The sequence below is a fragment of the Mastomys coucha genome, unplaced genomic scaffold (assembly GCF_008632895.1).
Source record: "Mastomys coucha isolate ucsf_1 unplaced genomic scaffold, UCSF_Mcou_1 pScaffold23, whole genome shotgun sequence".
NCBI classification, from domain to species: Eukaryota; Metazoa; Chordata; class Mammalia; order Rodentia; family Muridae; genus Mastomys; species Mastomys coucha.
The window spans coordinates 19,547,325-19,564,116 of NW_022196906.1; positions in this window are offsets into that span (position 1 = coordinate 19,547,325).

The following is a 16,792-nucleotide window of genomic DNA, read 5'->3' on the forward strand; positions in this document are numbered from 1 at the left end:
AAGGAAGAAATAAAGAAATTAAAGACTTTCTAGAGTTTAATGAAAATGAAGCCACAACATAACCAAACCTACAGGACACAATAAAAACAGTCCTAAGAAGAAAACTCATAGCTTTAAGTACCTCCAGAAAGAAACTGGAGAGCGCATACACCAGCAATTTGACAGCATATCTGAAAGCTCTACAACAAAAGGAAGCAAATTCACCCAAGAGGAGTCAAAGGCAGGAAATAATCAAACTCAGGGCTAAAATCAACGAAATAGAAACAAAAAGAACTATACAAAGAATCAACCAAACCAGGAGCTGGTTCTTGAGAAAATCAACAAAATAGATAAACCCTTGGCCAGAATAACTAGAGGGCACAGAGACAGTATCCTAATTAACAAGATCAGAAATGAAAAGGGAGACATAACGACAGACGCTGAGGAAATCCAAAAAAGTCATGAGATCCTACTACAAAAGCCTACACTCAACAAGACTGGAAAACCTGGATGAAATAGACAATTTTCTAGACAGATACTAGGTACCAAAGTTAAATCAAGATCAGATAAATGATCTAAACAGTCCCATATCTGTTAATGAAATAGAAACAGTCCAGAGAACCAAATAACCCTATTAAAAATGGGGTACAGAGCTAAACAAAGAATTCTCAATGGAGGAATATCGAATGGCTGAGAAGCACCTAAAGAAATGGTCACTATCCTTAGTCATCAGGGAAATGCAAATCAAAACAACCCTGAGATTCCATCTCACACCAGTCAGAATGGCTAGGATAAAAAACTCAGGTGACAGCAGATGCTGGAGAGGCTGTGGAGAAAGAGGATCACTCCTTCATTGCTGGTGGGATTGCAAGCTGGTACAAGCATTCTGGCAATCAGTTTGGCAGTTTCTCCGTAAATTGGACATAATACTACCAGAGGGCCCAACTATACTACTCCTGGGCATATATCCAGAAGATGCTCCAACATGTAATAAGAACACATGCTCCACTATATTCATAGCAGCCTTATTTATAATAGCCAGAAATTGGAAACAACCCAGATGCCCCTCAACAGAGGAATGGATACAGAAATTTTGGTACATCTACACAATGGAGTACTACTCAGCTATTAAAAACAATGAATTTTTGAAATTTTTAGGGAAATGGATGGATCTGGAGAATATCATCCTGAGTGAGGTAACCCAATCACAAAAGAACACACATGGTATGCACTCTCTGATAAGTGGATATTAGCCCAGAAGATCGGAATACACAAAGTACAATCCACAAACCACAAGAAACTCAAGAGGAAGGAAAACCAAAGTGTGGATACTTTGATCCTTCTTAGAAGGGGGAACAAAATACCCATGGAAGGAGTTGAGGAAACAAACTATGGAGCAGAGACTGGAGGAAGGACAATCCAGAGACTATTGCACCTGGGAATCCTTCCCATAATCAATCATCAAATCCAGACACTATTGTGGATTCCAGCAAGTGCTGGCTGACAGGAGCTTGATATAGCTGTCTCCTGAGAGGCTCTGGCAGTACCTGACTAATACAGAAGTAGAGGCTCACAGCCGTCCATTGGACTGAGTACAGGGTCCCCAAATGAAGGAGCTTGAGAAAGGATCCAAGGAGCTAAAGGGTTTGTAACCCCTTAGAACGAACAACAATATGAACTAACTAGTACTCTCAGAGCTTCCAGGGAGTAAACCACCAACCAAAGAGTACACATGGTAGGACTAACGGCTCCAGCAGCATATATATAGTAGAGGATGGCCAAGTCGGTCATCAATGGGAGGAGAGGCCCTCGGCCCTTTGAAGGTTCTGTGCCCCAGTGTAGGGGAATGCCATGGCCAGTAAGTAAGAGAGGGTGGTGTAGTGAGCAGGGGGAGGGTGGAGGGAACAGTGGTTTATTTTTGCTTTATTTTTATTATTTTTTTCTTTTTTTCGGAGGGGAAACTGGGAAAGGAGATATCGTATGACATGTAAATAAAGAAAATATCTAATAATAAATGAATAAAAAAAGAAAAATATCATGGCTAGTTTCTCTGGGTTCAAGTAGCCTCTATTTTCAGGAGCAAGAGAGAGATGGCTACAACAAAGCCATAACCCAAACCTGAGGGACTGAGATAGCATTAGTCCTAGTGAGCCAGGTGGTGCCTAGAGATGATTGGTGCAGCAGGATGGAAGGATGTGAGGAGAAGGGTATGAATATTAAGATATGAAAAATTGAATCAGAATACTGGGAACCTCTTCACCCACCGATGAGCTACATGTAACAAAATGGGATGTGCAGAAAAAGCCTGAGCTCTCCAAACATGAAAAGGCTGCTGCTGTGTAAATGATCCATGAAGGCACATGATGCTCATGGCTGAGGTCTGTATATTTCCTAACCTTTGTCAGCTGTCTTGCTTATTTCTATTCTCAGGAGTACCTCTCTCCTTTTTTAAATAAACCACTTCTATCACTGTTCATTCGTATCTGATCCAGTTCTGGTGGGACCCTCTAAACTCTGTATCTTTGACTGTGGGACAGGATGGTCCCTTCTCCAGGACTGGCTGCTTTCTTTCTCATATGGGGCCACAGAAAATGCCAGAGTTGAGGTGTTATTTTTCTGCTTGTGACTACCTCTGCATTGCCTTGAAAAGAAATGTGGAACTTGCTCATGTCTCCATAGCTGTGCTGTCTAAACAGCATTTTTTCCCCAGCATCACTTAGGATGTCAATGTTTCATGGGAAACCGGACAGGCAGCAATTGCAAGAAAGAGCGTCAGAAAGTGGATTGCCATGTGTATCTCTTTCCAGCTGAGTTCATGGCAACTTAAAAACATGACACAAGGCAGGTGACTGAGTCTACCAGGAAGGAGAATTGGAATGAAAGGAGAAATGGGGTTTCCAGCCCCACTTGTGTTTGTTCTAACTTTCACCTTTCTGCAGTAAAGAGCATATAAACTTTATAAATTTACAAAAGGGTAAGGCCATTTCCCCTGTACCCAGGTCTCCTTAAATGAAGCCTTTGGAAACTCTGCTAGCCCAAAGTCATTTTTCTCTGCCCTCAGAATTCAGCTGTAAAGTAGAAAAGCACAGGGGTTGGAAAGCGGAACAGATTTTGCCTGCAGTTGATTTTTCCTAGGATATCACACACTCATCACTGGTATGCTTGCTGTGGCTGGTCTGGTGCTGTGGCAGTGAAGTGTCATCAATGGAGACTCTGAATTTCAGATGTGAGGCTGATCTGGTGGTGACATCTACCATCTCATTGTTTGCCAAGGTTGATTTGGCTGACCTGGCTATCAAGGAGAATGCTGCTTCCTTCCTCCCTCCCTCTGTCCCTTCCTTCCTTCCTTTTTTCCTTCCTTCCTTCCTTTCTTTCCTTCTTTCCTTCCTTCCTTTCTTTCCTTTCTTCCTTTCTTTCCTTTTGTCCTTCCTTCCTCCCTCCCTCCCTTCCTTCCTTCCCTCCCTCCCTCCCTCCCTCCCTCCCTCCCTTCCTTCCTGCCTTCCTTCCTTCCTTCCTTCTTTCCTTCCACCACTGTATGTAAGCACCTCCTGATGCTGTACATTGGGCAAAGTGCAAAAGGATACCTCTAGATATAGGAGAGTTGTTCCTTGGAGTAGTTGTATAACCTTGATAAATGCTCCAAGCTTTTACTAAACCTAGAACTCTTACACCTTTTAGACCAAGTGTGCACACACCTGCTAAAGAGTTGGAAAATGAAAGAATTATGGTTGTGCTTCAGTAGCTAATTGACAGATCAAAAATGCCAGTGTGAGGGGGTTACCTTGAGCCCAGGAACATGCAAAACCTTGAGTCATAACATTGGGTCCATCTCATACCCTCCTTGTCTCTTTAGGATTCTGCCTCACCACTCACATGCTCTCTTTTCCTGCACACTTGTGTTGCTTCAGGCCTCCTGGTCTCTATTCTACTTGATCTCCTCTTCTCCACCTCCTCCTGTCATGGTCACTGACCTAGTAAATGTGTGGCAGACATTAAAGAGCAACCAGGCTTTGTTTCTACTCCTTGAGCATCCTCTGACAAAGTAATGTGTCCCTAGGATTGAGGACAGCCTCTGAGGTGCCATCTCCTCTGCACACTGGAGAGATGATTCCAGACAGAGTAAACCTATGGGGGAGGGTGTAATAGAAGCTCTTTAGTGACACTCACAAATGCTTATCAACCAAAATTTGCAATTATGCCTCCATGAAATTTCTATATTTGTTACTTTTTTGTAGTAGTAGTGGTAGCATTGAGAATTCAGCCCAGTGCTGTGCACATGCTTAAGCAAGCCCTGTATCATTGAGTCTTTATTTTCACATTTAAATTTTGAGACAAGGTCTTACTAGGTTGTTTATCTGGCCGAAAACTCATTCTGCATCCCAGGCTGACCTTGAACTTTCAGTTCTCTTACCACAGCCCGCGAATCTGGGATTATATACCAGGTTTCTAAGTACTACTTGAGAGTCAATGAGATGGCTGAGTATGTAAAGGAGCTACTGCTAAGCCTAGTAACCTAAGTGTGATTCCTGGGATGGAGAGAACCGGTTACTGCCAATTGTTCTCTGACTTCTGTGTGCACATAACATAAGTAAATATATGCAAGTCATCTTTTATATGAGTGTCATTTATTTTTTTACTACAGGTGAATATTTTTTGATGTATAAAAATAATAATTATTATTTATTATCTGTTGATAAAATAGCTTACAAAGAAACACATAAAAAAGGATACCATTGCACATGGTTCATAATCAAAGTACCCTGCGTAAATGTATGAACATGTCATAATGTGCTAATTTGAATGAAAACATCCCCCACAGTTTCATAGTGAGGAGGTATGGCCTTGTTGGGGTAGGCTTGGAGGTTTCAAATGCCTTCATTTGAAAAAGATCCTAGTGTTGCTCTGTTTTCCTGCTTTCCTAATGATCTAGATATAGAACTTTGGGCTCCTTCTGCAGTACCATGTCTGCCTGCTCGCTGCCATGCTTCTACCTGGACCAAATTTCTGAAACTACAGGCCAGCCACAACGCAATACTTTATTTACTAAGCATTGCCTTGGTCATGGTGCACAGCAATAGGAACCCTAAGACACATAGTGAAACCCAATGTTGGGTGCAATTAATAATACATTAGTTTTTTAAAAGAATAGAAATTTTTGTTCGTTTTGCTTCTTGGTGCTTAGGTTGAACTCAGACCATTGCATATGCTAGGCAAGCACTCTACCACTGTGGTGCAGCCCCAGACTAGAGTTTTTAAATCATAAAAGAAAGATACACAAAGAATGTTACCAGTGATTATTTCAGTAGTTTTGAATATGTTTTCATTCTCTGTTACTAATTTTATAATCATGTAAATAGAATGTGACACTTGTTCCTCTCAGGAAAAAAAAATTAAATGATGCTTTGGGTTTTTTAGTTTTTGAGAACAGAGAAAATTAAATGCACTGAGGATTAATTAGTATCATAATCTTGAAAAAGGAAGATCCAAACAGCCTGGAAGATAGGCTCCAGGGTTTCCCACAGTGGCAGCAGTGGTATAACTAAAACACAATACAGTGTAGATTCATGGTTTTGTCAGGTGATACAACTAATACTAGCTAAGAGTATGTGGTCTAGAAAGAAAGAGGCTGGGTATGGTTTTGTTGATTGGGGAAGGGCTCTGTTGAATAGGAAGTCAGCAGAGATTAACATTATGCCAAGATCACCCACCTGGAAAGGAAGCTTGTGAGTGTCTGTGACCTAGATTAAAAATGCAGCTGTGGACTTGTCTGGGCCTCTGGAATCCATTTTCAGTGCCCTGAACTGTGGGGTGATGGACCCTGAGAGGAAGTCTGATAAAGTCTAGCTGGGGCTTGAAGCCCCAGAAACCAAGAAGGGACTGTAGGAGCTTCACCTGCTCCTGACTCCAGGCCCCTGTCACATAGCCATAGCCCCCCACCTCCCCATAGAGAGAAGTGTGACTACCAATCATATAGGGGCAGCGCCCACAAGTACCTCCTCTTGTAGATGAGGCATCTCTGGTCAAGCCAATAGGAAGCACCTGCTGTTAGATGCAACCCACCCCAAAACTGTATATAAGATCCTATCCAGAAGGAATAAAGGTATGTGAGAATTACTTTGTCAATCTGAGAGCATCTGTCACAAGAGCTGTAACACTGCCTGGGAAGAGAATACTCTCCTTAAACTTTTACCACCAGAAACTCCCCTGCATTCTGCTCACTAACCAGCCTCCACTTCCCCTACTGGCTCAGCTTGTCTCAGCTAGGCTCAGCCAGGCTCAGCCAGGCTCAGCCAGGCTCAGCCAGCCTCAGCCAGGCTCAGCCAGGCTCAGCCAGCCTCAGCCAGGCTCAGCCAGGCTCAGCCAGGCTCAGCCAGGCTCAGCCAGGCTCAGCCAGTGCAGCATCTCAGAGCAACAGTAGCTGAGCATGGGAGGCAACAGCAGCACTGGCAGTAGAGGAGGCAGACGCACTTTCCCCTCCCTCCTCATACCCTTCCTCTTCGCTTGAACCCTCCCACTGGGCAGGGCCAGAGGTCTCTGAGGATAGCTAATGCAGTTTCATTTTGATTTGCTTTCCTTTGATACCTCTAATCTAGTATCTTTACTGAAGTCTGATATTGAAGTAATTTATAATTCAGTAATTTCTCATTCTGTTAGAATAAAAACCAAGAATCTTACTTTGCGACCAAGAAGCAAGATTACAAACTTGCTTCCATTTCTGTCCATCTCTTCCTTGCTTCCTCATCTCCAGTTACATGTAGCTTTTTCTGCTTCTTGACTTTACTTTTTTTTCCCTCATATCAAGGAACTTTGTACAACCCTTTCCTCCCCTCAGCACTTATCTTATTAGCTCTGACTTTTGCTTTTGCTTTCAATTCCAAGGATAGTAACCTAAATAAACCTTCCTTGACTCTCTGGACAGTATCTGGCCTTCTCGTTTGCAATACATTTGGATTCTGTGTCTTTTACTTTATATCATTTTCATATATTAAAATTCCATATTGGTATGGAGATTAATTTAGGCAATTTTACATCTTTGCTATCTTGGAAAATACCCAATGTATTCAGGGTGAAGGGTGAAGGGCACTACTTCAAGTAGTCAAAGGCAGGTTTTAGATACTTTTATGGGAATCATATTGCTAGGAGTATATTATATATGAATTCACTTCCTAAAAGTGGGGGTCCCAGATAAGACCTCATAATTAAAGATCATACAGGATCCTCATTAGGCTCCAGACAGAGGGTGGGGGAGGGAAGTGATATTAGGTAAAAGTAAAGAAATGACAACCAAGAGCCATCGATGTATCTTGAGTGGTTGAGTACTTACCAAGCATGCCCAGTCTGGAGCCCCTCCCCAGCATGGCATAAACCAGGTATGGTCTGTATTCTCAGGCCCTGGGAGGTGGGGCTAGAGGGAGTTTAAATCATCCAAACAAGCTACTTGAGGTCCCATCTCAAACAAACAGACAAACTAAACTAAAAACTAACCAGAGTCACAGTTAACTATAATATATCACTATTTGTGCATTAATTATAACAAATGTAGAGAACTTGAAGGGGTTAGATTTCAGTAATGGAGGAATGTTGCAGGATTTCCACTGCCCAATTACACTAAAATAATAGTGCAGCAGGAGGCCTGTGATTGGACAGGGAAAAGGGAGGTGGAGCGAGGAGTTGCAGGGACAGAGAGCTACAGAGGAGGGAGAGAGAGGACTCAAAGATGGAGGCAGACGGACAGGAAGAAGGTTCTGAACCAGTGTGGCTTTAAATATCCACATGTAGTTATGGTATCATAAAGGTAGAATAATTGGTATAATTTGTCTAATCTAGGTGGGCAGCTTTTATCATTATCAATTGGTTCTGAAATTATTATATTGGCATCTTGTGTATTGAGAAATTATTGATACATAAATCTGACTGGTTAATTATAAGTTTCAAGTGTTTTGTTTTACTGGGTTCCTGGAAAGTGGGACCACCGACCACAGGGATTTATGGCTAAGAAGGAACTAGCAGCTCCAGAGACAATCAAACTGGAGCTGGGCAGAGCACAATAGGTGGCTGCAAGGGGGTTAGCTAGAGACAGAGCTGGCGCGATTGTGCTATGGCAGAGTTGCTGCTGGCAGTAGTGAAAACATGCCGGCCTTTTAAAAAAAATATATCCCACAACAGGAGAAACTGTGTAGGAAACCATATATGGCTTTTGCAATTTTTCTATAAAAATTTCCATGAATTAAAAATTGTTCTGAAACCAACAGTTTAATTTTTTAAAAGAAGGAACTAAGAATCTATATAGTATTTAGGCATCTATTGATCATAGAATTCAAATAGCTCACATCTGACAGGTTCAATGCTGTACTCACAGAGATCTACAGAGGAAAGAACTGAGGAAGGCAGTCGAGGATGGCAGGGAAATCTGCTGGTGAAATGATTTATGAACTAGTCTCGAATGTAAGGGTTAAGAGGGCACAAGTTATCGCCTGGGCAAATGTGGTGGTGCCTATCTTTAACCCTAGTACTTGCGAGGCAGAGGCAAGTAAATATCTACGAGTCTGAGTATAGCCTGGCCCACATAGTGAGTTCCAGTCCAACAAGGACTACCTTGTGTCCTCCCCACCCTACCCCACCCTGCAAAAGAAAAAGTGATAGCTTAAGGCAAATAGCAGAGTGCATACATTGACTTACCAACTGTCCTTTTGAAACCCTTGAACACATCAACATTTTCTGGCATTTAAAAGGTATAACAAGGCCCAGACCTTGGCACAACTGAATCCATAATGGGAGTACTATTCAGGCTGTAACACTCAGAATGTAGACAGCATCAACTGCCAAAATTAAAACAAAGACCTACCTGGGCGGTGGTGGCACATGCCTTTAATCCCAGCACTTGGGAAGTAGAGGCAGGCAGATTTCTGAGTTTGAGGCCAGCCTGGTCTACAGAGTGAGCTCCAGGATAGCCAGAGCTATACAGAGAAACCCTGTCTCGAAAAAACAAAACACAAAAAACAAAAAAAAAAAAACAATCAAACAAACAAAAAAAAACCAAAGACCTAATCCATCGAAGTCCATAGTTGTGAGAAAGTTTCTAAATGTACTCCCTTTGCTCTTTGGCTTTTGTAACTCCATTTCTAGCTAACTGTTCTTGTTAACTGAAGTATGTCAACCCAGGGCATGATTTTTGTGTTCAAAAACTCACCCTGAGAAAGGCTTGGGGCTACACTGAAATCCTGAGTTCCCAATGTAGTCGGGACCTGGCTAATAAAGACTTTTCTATTGGCTTAAAGCTATATTCGAGCAATGTTATCTGGTGAATGATCTACAACAGAAAGGCTAAAAGAACACAGTAAGTGGGAGGTAGAGGAGTTACAGATAATGTTGGAGATGGGTCAAGTTTTGAGTGCTGAGTTGTAGTCTATGGGATGGGAGTTCATTTCCACAGCAAGAGAAAAATCCCAGTGTTACTGTGGTTGAGGGGGGCAGTAAGGGGAAGAAGAAGAAGAGAACAAGATAGACTTCAGGTATGGTGATGGTTGGACAGGAAGCATCTTCTCCATAAGGTCCCATGTTGCCAGTGGATGGCTTTTGGGGACTTCTGTGGATCATGAGGACTTTGATACAATCAATATAGGCAACAATATAGGTATCCTGTGACACACAACATCATTTGGTGGTATGATTCTGAGTTGGTGGAATCTAAAAGGTAAAACTGGTTGGAGGAAGTAGATTACCCAAAATGCTCCTTGGAGGAGTGTATTTTGTCTCCTGCTCTTTGCTCCCAGGCTGTCATGTGGTAAGGTGACAGCCACCACCACAGATCCTCCCACCATGATGGTTTGGTTTTTTGTTTGTTTGTTTGTTTGTTTGTTTGTTTGTTTTTGCCTTGCTACTGTTCTAAAAGCAATAGAGTCACACAATGAGAGACTGCAGCCATAAGCCAAATAGCTCTTTCCTTCTAAATTGTCTACGTTAGGTAGTCTGTCACAGTGATGGATATGTGACTAACACATGTGGAAATAGGGCAACATGTAGAAATGCTACCAACGTAGGGCAGCATGTAGAAGAAGTTCCCAGATTGACCAAACAAGAATGAACTCCAAGGAAGACATCTGTGATTTGAAGTGTGGTTGTGTGTGGCAGTGGTGGGGCAGGCAGCTGGATCAATGACTCACTGTTAAGAGCACTGGCTGATCCTACAAAGGACCTTGGTTCAATCCCAATACTCACATAGCAGCTCACAGCTGTCCATAATTCCTATCTCACCAAATCCAATACCTTCTTCTGGCATATGGATATGGTACAGAGATACTAATGCAGCAAAAAACCACTCCCAACACATACACACAATAATAGAATTAAACAAACAAATAAAAAAAAACAAAACAAATCACCAAAGGTATTTATTAGCTTCAGGAATAAAAAGCACAAGAAATATAATATATGTGGATGGATGTGCCAGGGAGGAGACCATGTGCTTCAGTCCCCACCACCACCCCATCCACACCCAGAGACAGCTTGACCTCCAGGAGTTCTGATAACCCCCCAGGCCCAGGTGAGTCCTCCATCATTCCAATACTTGGCCTTACTGGGATCCTCCAGGTCCAGAGGATGCAGGACCTCCTGCCCCACCGGAGACACATCTTCCTTCCAGTCTATAACTACCCTGGGGAGCAGATCATGTGCTACAGCATCCCCTACCCTGCCCATACCCAGAGTCATCTTGACTCCTAGGAGGTCTGCTACAGCCAGGCTCACAGATCAGGCACTCCAGAACCTTTCCAACACCTAGAGACAGCCTGAACCAAGGAGGCCCAACATAACCAGGCTCACAGGAGGGATAGGCTCCAGTCAGAGACAGCAAGGCCAGTTAACACCTGAGATAAACAGATGGCTAGAGGCAAGCACAAGAACATAAGCAACAGAAACCAATGCCACTTGATAACATCAGAACTCAGAGTTCTCCCACTACAGCAAGTCTTGGATACCCTAACACAACTGATAAGCAAGATTCTGATCTAAAATCCCATCTCATGAAGATGACAGGAGACTTTAAAGAAGACATAAATAACTCCCTTAGAGAAATACAGGAGAACACAGGTAAACAGGTAGAAACTCTTAAAGAGGAAACATACAAATCCCTTAAAGAAATATAGGAAAACCTAATCTCACAGGTGATGGAATTGAACAAAACCATCCAGGATCTAAAAATGGAAATAGAAACAATAAAGAAGTCACAAAGGGAGACAACCCTGGAGATGAAAAACCTAGGAAAGAGATTAGGAATCCCAGACACAAATATCACCAACAGAATATAAAAGATAAGAGAATCTCAGGCATAGAAGTTTCCATAGAAGGCATTGACACAACAGTCCAAGAAAATACAAGTGCAAAAAGCTACTAACCCAAAACATCCAGAAAATTCAGGACCTAGTACCAACCCCAGGACCTAGGCTTTGGGGGCCATAGCCTTGCGTGCCATAGTTGGGCTGAGCTTGGTTCTTTCACCACCCCACGGTCAACAAGGCACAGGGGTTGGTTTTGTCAATACAGCTAGCAGCCTATGGAGCATGGATCTTCGTTGTCAGATTAACAGGGGCTCCACTTGGAACAGATTGCTGAGGTTTCATTCAGCACCAGAAACCCTTCCTTGGTCCCTTTGCAGAAGCCATTTTCACCTGTAAGGCTTCAGTCTTGTGAGGCCACAGAACACACTTTGAGTGAAAGCCAGCTGTGCTTGTTTTCTTTTGGTCAGATGCCAGGTTGTCTTGCTACAGTATACACTACAAATGCCATTATTCTGAATGAGCCTCTGCATGGCCCTATGGGATGTCAGGGTTTTCCAAGTAAATGCACTGACAGTACAAACATTTACACTGAAAAAAAGAAGAAGAAACTGAAAGTCTTGTGGAAGGTTCCTTCTCACTCTAGGAATGTGATCACTTTCATGATACCATATGATAGAAGCCAGATCACAAGGGAACAGGCCTGGTATTAGCAAACTCTGGCTTCTTTTCTACCGCTAGTTGTAGGTTCCAGGGACAAGTACAGACAGACATGGTGGGTTCTGGCTTTGCAGATCTGCTGAGATTTGCTCCAATTTGTTAGTTTTTGCTGTTTACTTTTTTTATTTATCCTTGGTTTGATGCCTCTACATTTCCTAATAAAGTAGCATGTGACATTCTCATGCTTAGGCTTCCAGTGTTATCTAGTCAAGGATGACCTTCCTTCCACACAGTCTACATAGCCCCAGCTTTGCATGCACACTGGCCAGACCAGCCACTAAGACACACTGCAGACGGTTTTCTTGATTTTTAAAATTTTTTTGCATGTACTATGTTTGTGACCATTTACTTTTCTTGATTGTCCTTCTAATCCACTTCACTAAGTAGAAGCCAAGGATGATGTGTGGCTTTATTTGCAGGAAGCACAGCATCCTCAAAAATGACCTGGCAGCCTCTTTAAAATTGAGGTCTCTCAAGGTCATAGAGAAACAGATAGCTGGAGTCCTAGATCCTGTACCAGAGACCACCTACAGCTAAGTAAGTGAAAACGAGGAACACCTCACAGTATCACATGACCACCTACAGCTACGGGTGTCACATGACCACCCCACAGTGTCACCAGCACAGGGCCAAAAGCTTTTCAAACACCTAAAGTATGTCTTCTATATATTTGTTTTATTCATTTTATTGCTCATTTCATTAGGACTCTAGGAAGTTCCCGCCTAGAGCTGGCTAAAAGGACCAGCTTTCTTTATACACCGCAAGGGATTCAGCTGATGAAATCATCTGTGCTAACCCAGAGGGAAAATGCTAGGGTTCTCAAAGTCTATTTCAACCTCTTTATTAAGAGGTAAAATTCATACTATGCCATGAAAGTCCATTGGAGAAACCATCCCAGTACATGACAGTGTTTCTTATAAATGACATGCTTCAATAAACAGGTGGTCTATACTGTTGGGTTATGTGGAATACTGAAGAATTCACATCACAGAAAAGCATGTGTGTTTTAATGAGGCTTAAAGGGAATTAATTCTTTAAATAAAATATACTATCCTTTAAGAAGTTTCCATAGTATCTAATAGTCAATGTCATTAACCTGTGTCAATATGTGACCAATCTAGCATAATACACGGTTGAAGTGATTTTCATCACCATGCATTTGGTTTGGTAAAGCTTTGCTCCATTTAGAGATTTAAACAAAACAAAACAAAACAAAAACAGAACACAAAAGCTATTCATGTTTCAGTTACATATTTTCCACAACAAAATGATTTAAGTCAAAGTGGCATGATTATTTTCACCTAAATTTTGATTCTTAAAGAATACTTTTTAATTATTCTTTGAACATATGTGCATACAATGGATCTTGAGCAAGGCCACTCCCAGTTTCCTCCAAGAAGAGTCAACATGACCTCCTCCTACATTCACTTCTTGTGATCCATTGAGTCCAATTAGCACTGCTTGCTAACTTGTTAGCACTAGCCTTGTGCAGGTATCTACAGACGCAGGAGAGCAATGCCCATGTTGTGTTGAGAAGGCAGCATTTCATGGCAACCTCCTCATGCTCCAGCTTTTCCATTCTCTCCACCTCCTCTTCCCTCATCTTTCCCCAGTCTTGGGGTAATTGATGCTCTATTTGGAGCTGAGCATTGTGCAGACAATGATTCTCAGCTCCCTGGCTAGCTGCCCACTGCAGAAAGAACCTTTCCTGGTCAAAGTTGAGAGAAGTTTTAATCTCTGGGAGCAAACATGAATATTTTGAAGACATTTGTTTGAAATCGTATTCATTCAGCAAAACAAACATAGTAGTAGGTTCCACTCTTGGGCCTATGACCTTTCAAACTATGGACTTTGACCAGGCATAAGTTTCTTATTAGAACAGGCCTCACATTCAGTCGAAAAATATTTGGATTGGTTATTGCCATAACTTCAGTATCAAAATGCAACTTTTATTCATTATTATGAATCAGATAGACTTTAAGAAATGTTACACGTTTGTTTGATTGCTGATTAGTTTTGAGGCAGAGAGTCTCTGGAGAAGTTATTCTAACCTTCAGATAAAAACCGATTCTTGTACATCTGCTACCCGAGATACAAAATCACACCTTCTACCCCCTCACTTTTGCCATCTGTCAGATTAACCCTTCAGAACTGGTTTCTAGGCCTTTCTTCTAGGTTCAGATGAACCATCATTTCTGAACACCAGCATTTTTTCCTTCCCCCTGCTTCACATCTTTCAAAACAGAACCCAAGGCTGCAGGTTAGCAAGATGGCTCAGTGGGTAAAGGTGTATGCAATGCATGCCTGACAATGACCTGAGTTCAATCCCTGGAACCCATTTAAAGGCGAAAGGAGAGAACAGATTCCCAGAGCTATCCTCTGATCTCCACAGGTGTGCTGTGGCGAGCATGTCTCTCTAATCACACACCCACACAAGTAATATCTTTTTTTTTTTTTTTAAAGAAGAAAGTTCAAGGCTCTATTCTGCAAAACTTCACAATGGCCTCACAGAACAGTCATCCCAGAGAGTATATTTCCAAGGACTAAAGTCAAATTTTCTTTGGAAACCCATGTCAAACACAAGAGCACGGCCTTCAAACAGAGGAGCAGGTACATATCAGAAAGGCAGAACATCAGGACCATTTACATTTCAAAACAGTAGCAGCACTGAGTGGGTCCTAGACTGAAGCTGAGGAGGCCCAGCTTCGAAGAATAATTCCTCAGGTGACTACCTGCTCCCACACTGCCCCAGAAACCAAAACAAAGGAGCATGCAGGATATTATGTGTGTTAGTTTTCCTGATTGATAAGGCTGTCATCATGCCTGAAATTCTATAACTATAGATTCAATTTCCCCTTCTGGAAAATGGTTACCTTTGTTGCTGGAGAGAAGTGATATGGTGGCTCATGTGCCTTTCCCCAGCTCAGTCCAGCTTGTGATTTCATCACCTCCTGACATGCCTCATCACCTAGCAACCTGTCCTCAGACCCATTTCCAGATGCCCTGACTCTTTTGAACACCTTTGCTCTAAAGACTTTGAAAAACAGCTTAGCAAAAGAAAAATTCCTGAACCAAAATAAATAAATAAGGAGAAACTCGAAGCAATTAAAGCTTTAATTTTTCATGACTCATGTGTCTATAAATGTAAATGACTACCAGGCACCATGAAATATTAATCAAGCCAGTAATCCAGGATTCTATATGATGCCAAATTGCTCCCTGCCATCAGGAAGAAAGCTAGTTCTATCAAGCAGCAAGTTCTGCAAACACAAACACCAGCTCTGAATGTCCCCCTTGGGGAGAGAGACCACTCCTCATGGGGACCAGACAGCAACAGGGAACCCCATAAGTCTACAAAGGCCTGATGTAGAGATGCCTCATGGGTTCTGTTTCAGAGAAAAGATCCTCTTTGCAGAGGATTCAACTGTTTTACTGTTTCCCATCTTCAACAAAATCCCCAGTGTTTCTGCCCAGTATGCCCAGTGTTCCTCTTGAAGCACTTTACCTTTCTGTTATAAAACATTTCTGTGGTTTCTGTTAAAAACCCCAGATGTCCCATTCTCTGAGCTTCCCTTTGTCAGCTGGACTGTTTTATGATGTTTTCAGGGGAAATAGAACTCAAAAGCCATAACAAAAAATCGTCCTTGTTGCCTCTATGGCTACTCTTTCTAGAGCAAGCTCTTAGCCAGGGCTTATTTTCTTGGGGGCCATAGTACATTTGGGATCCCCGGTGCCACTTTTGAGCTTCATAACCAAAGAGGAGGGCAGGTTGGAGTACTGTTCATATGCAGCCAAGAGAAGCTGTGGATGTTGTTAAATCTCTCACAGTATGCCAAACAACCCTCCACACCAAGGAATCATGCAAACTGTGTCAACATGCTGGAACTCATGAGCCTGGCTAGTGGGAGTGGGATGGAGAAACATCTCTCTTGTTCTTACTGGCTTTTTGCCTTTACCCAGGCCCTTATAAAGAGTAAGGATATATACATTTCACACCTAACTCTAAGCATATTAATGTGTCTCTAGGAAAGAACAGTGACCAAATCTGAACATACTGAAAGAGACACCAAGCAACTGGGTCAGTTCACTAATGAAGCCTCTGAGGTGATGTTCACCTTTGGAAAAGTTGCAACATCCCTGCCTGAATTTTGGACAAAATTTCATAGTGTTATGGTCCAAGCAGCTTGCCCCCTGTCCTTTCCACTTCAGGGAGGCTCTGGGAAATGCAGTTCATCTACCCCATTGCTGTTGAGCTATGAAGTGAGTTAGAGGGTGAAAAAGGGGCTGCCTTCTCCCCCACCCCAGCTCAAATGAGGGGTAAAGATTACCTGCTCTTCAGAGCTTTTACTTCAGATTTTCCTTCCCTTTAGTATTCATCCAATACTTATACATTTGCAGAGAGAGAGAGAGAGAGAGAGAGAGAGAGAGAGAGAGAGAGAGAGAGAGAGAAAAACAGAGAGACAGAGAGACAGAGAGAGACAGAGACAGAGAGACAGAGACAGAGAGGGACAAAGAGAGACAGAGAGAGACAGAGTCAAAGACAGAGAGAGACCTATAAGAGGAAAGGGAAAGAAATTAAGCATATATAAATAGAATTCTCATCTTGCTTGGGCTGGAGTTGTCAGGTTTCATTGACATTTCTGTATTCTTTCCTAAAGTTGCCATTCTGGTACGAGTCTACACAAATGGAGATACAAGGCCTGTTGTGGTATCACTTAAGAAAAACTCCATCCCAACCCATTGCTTTAAAGGACTTAGTGGGTCTCTCCCTTATGATGCATTTTGGGAAGATGTTCTGGAGCAGGCAGAGAAGCTTAAAC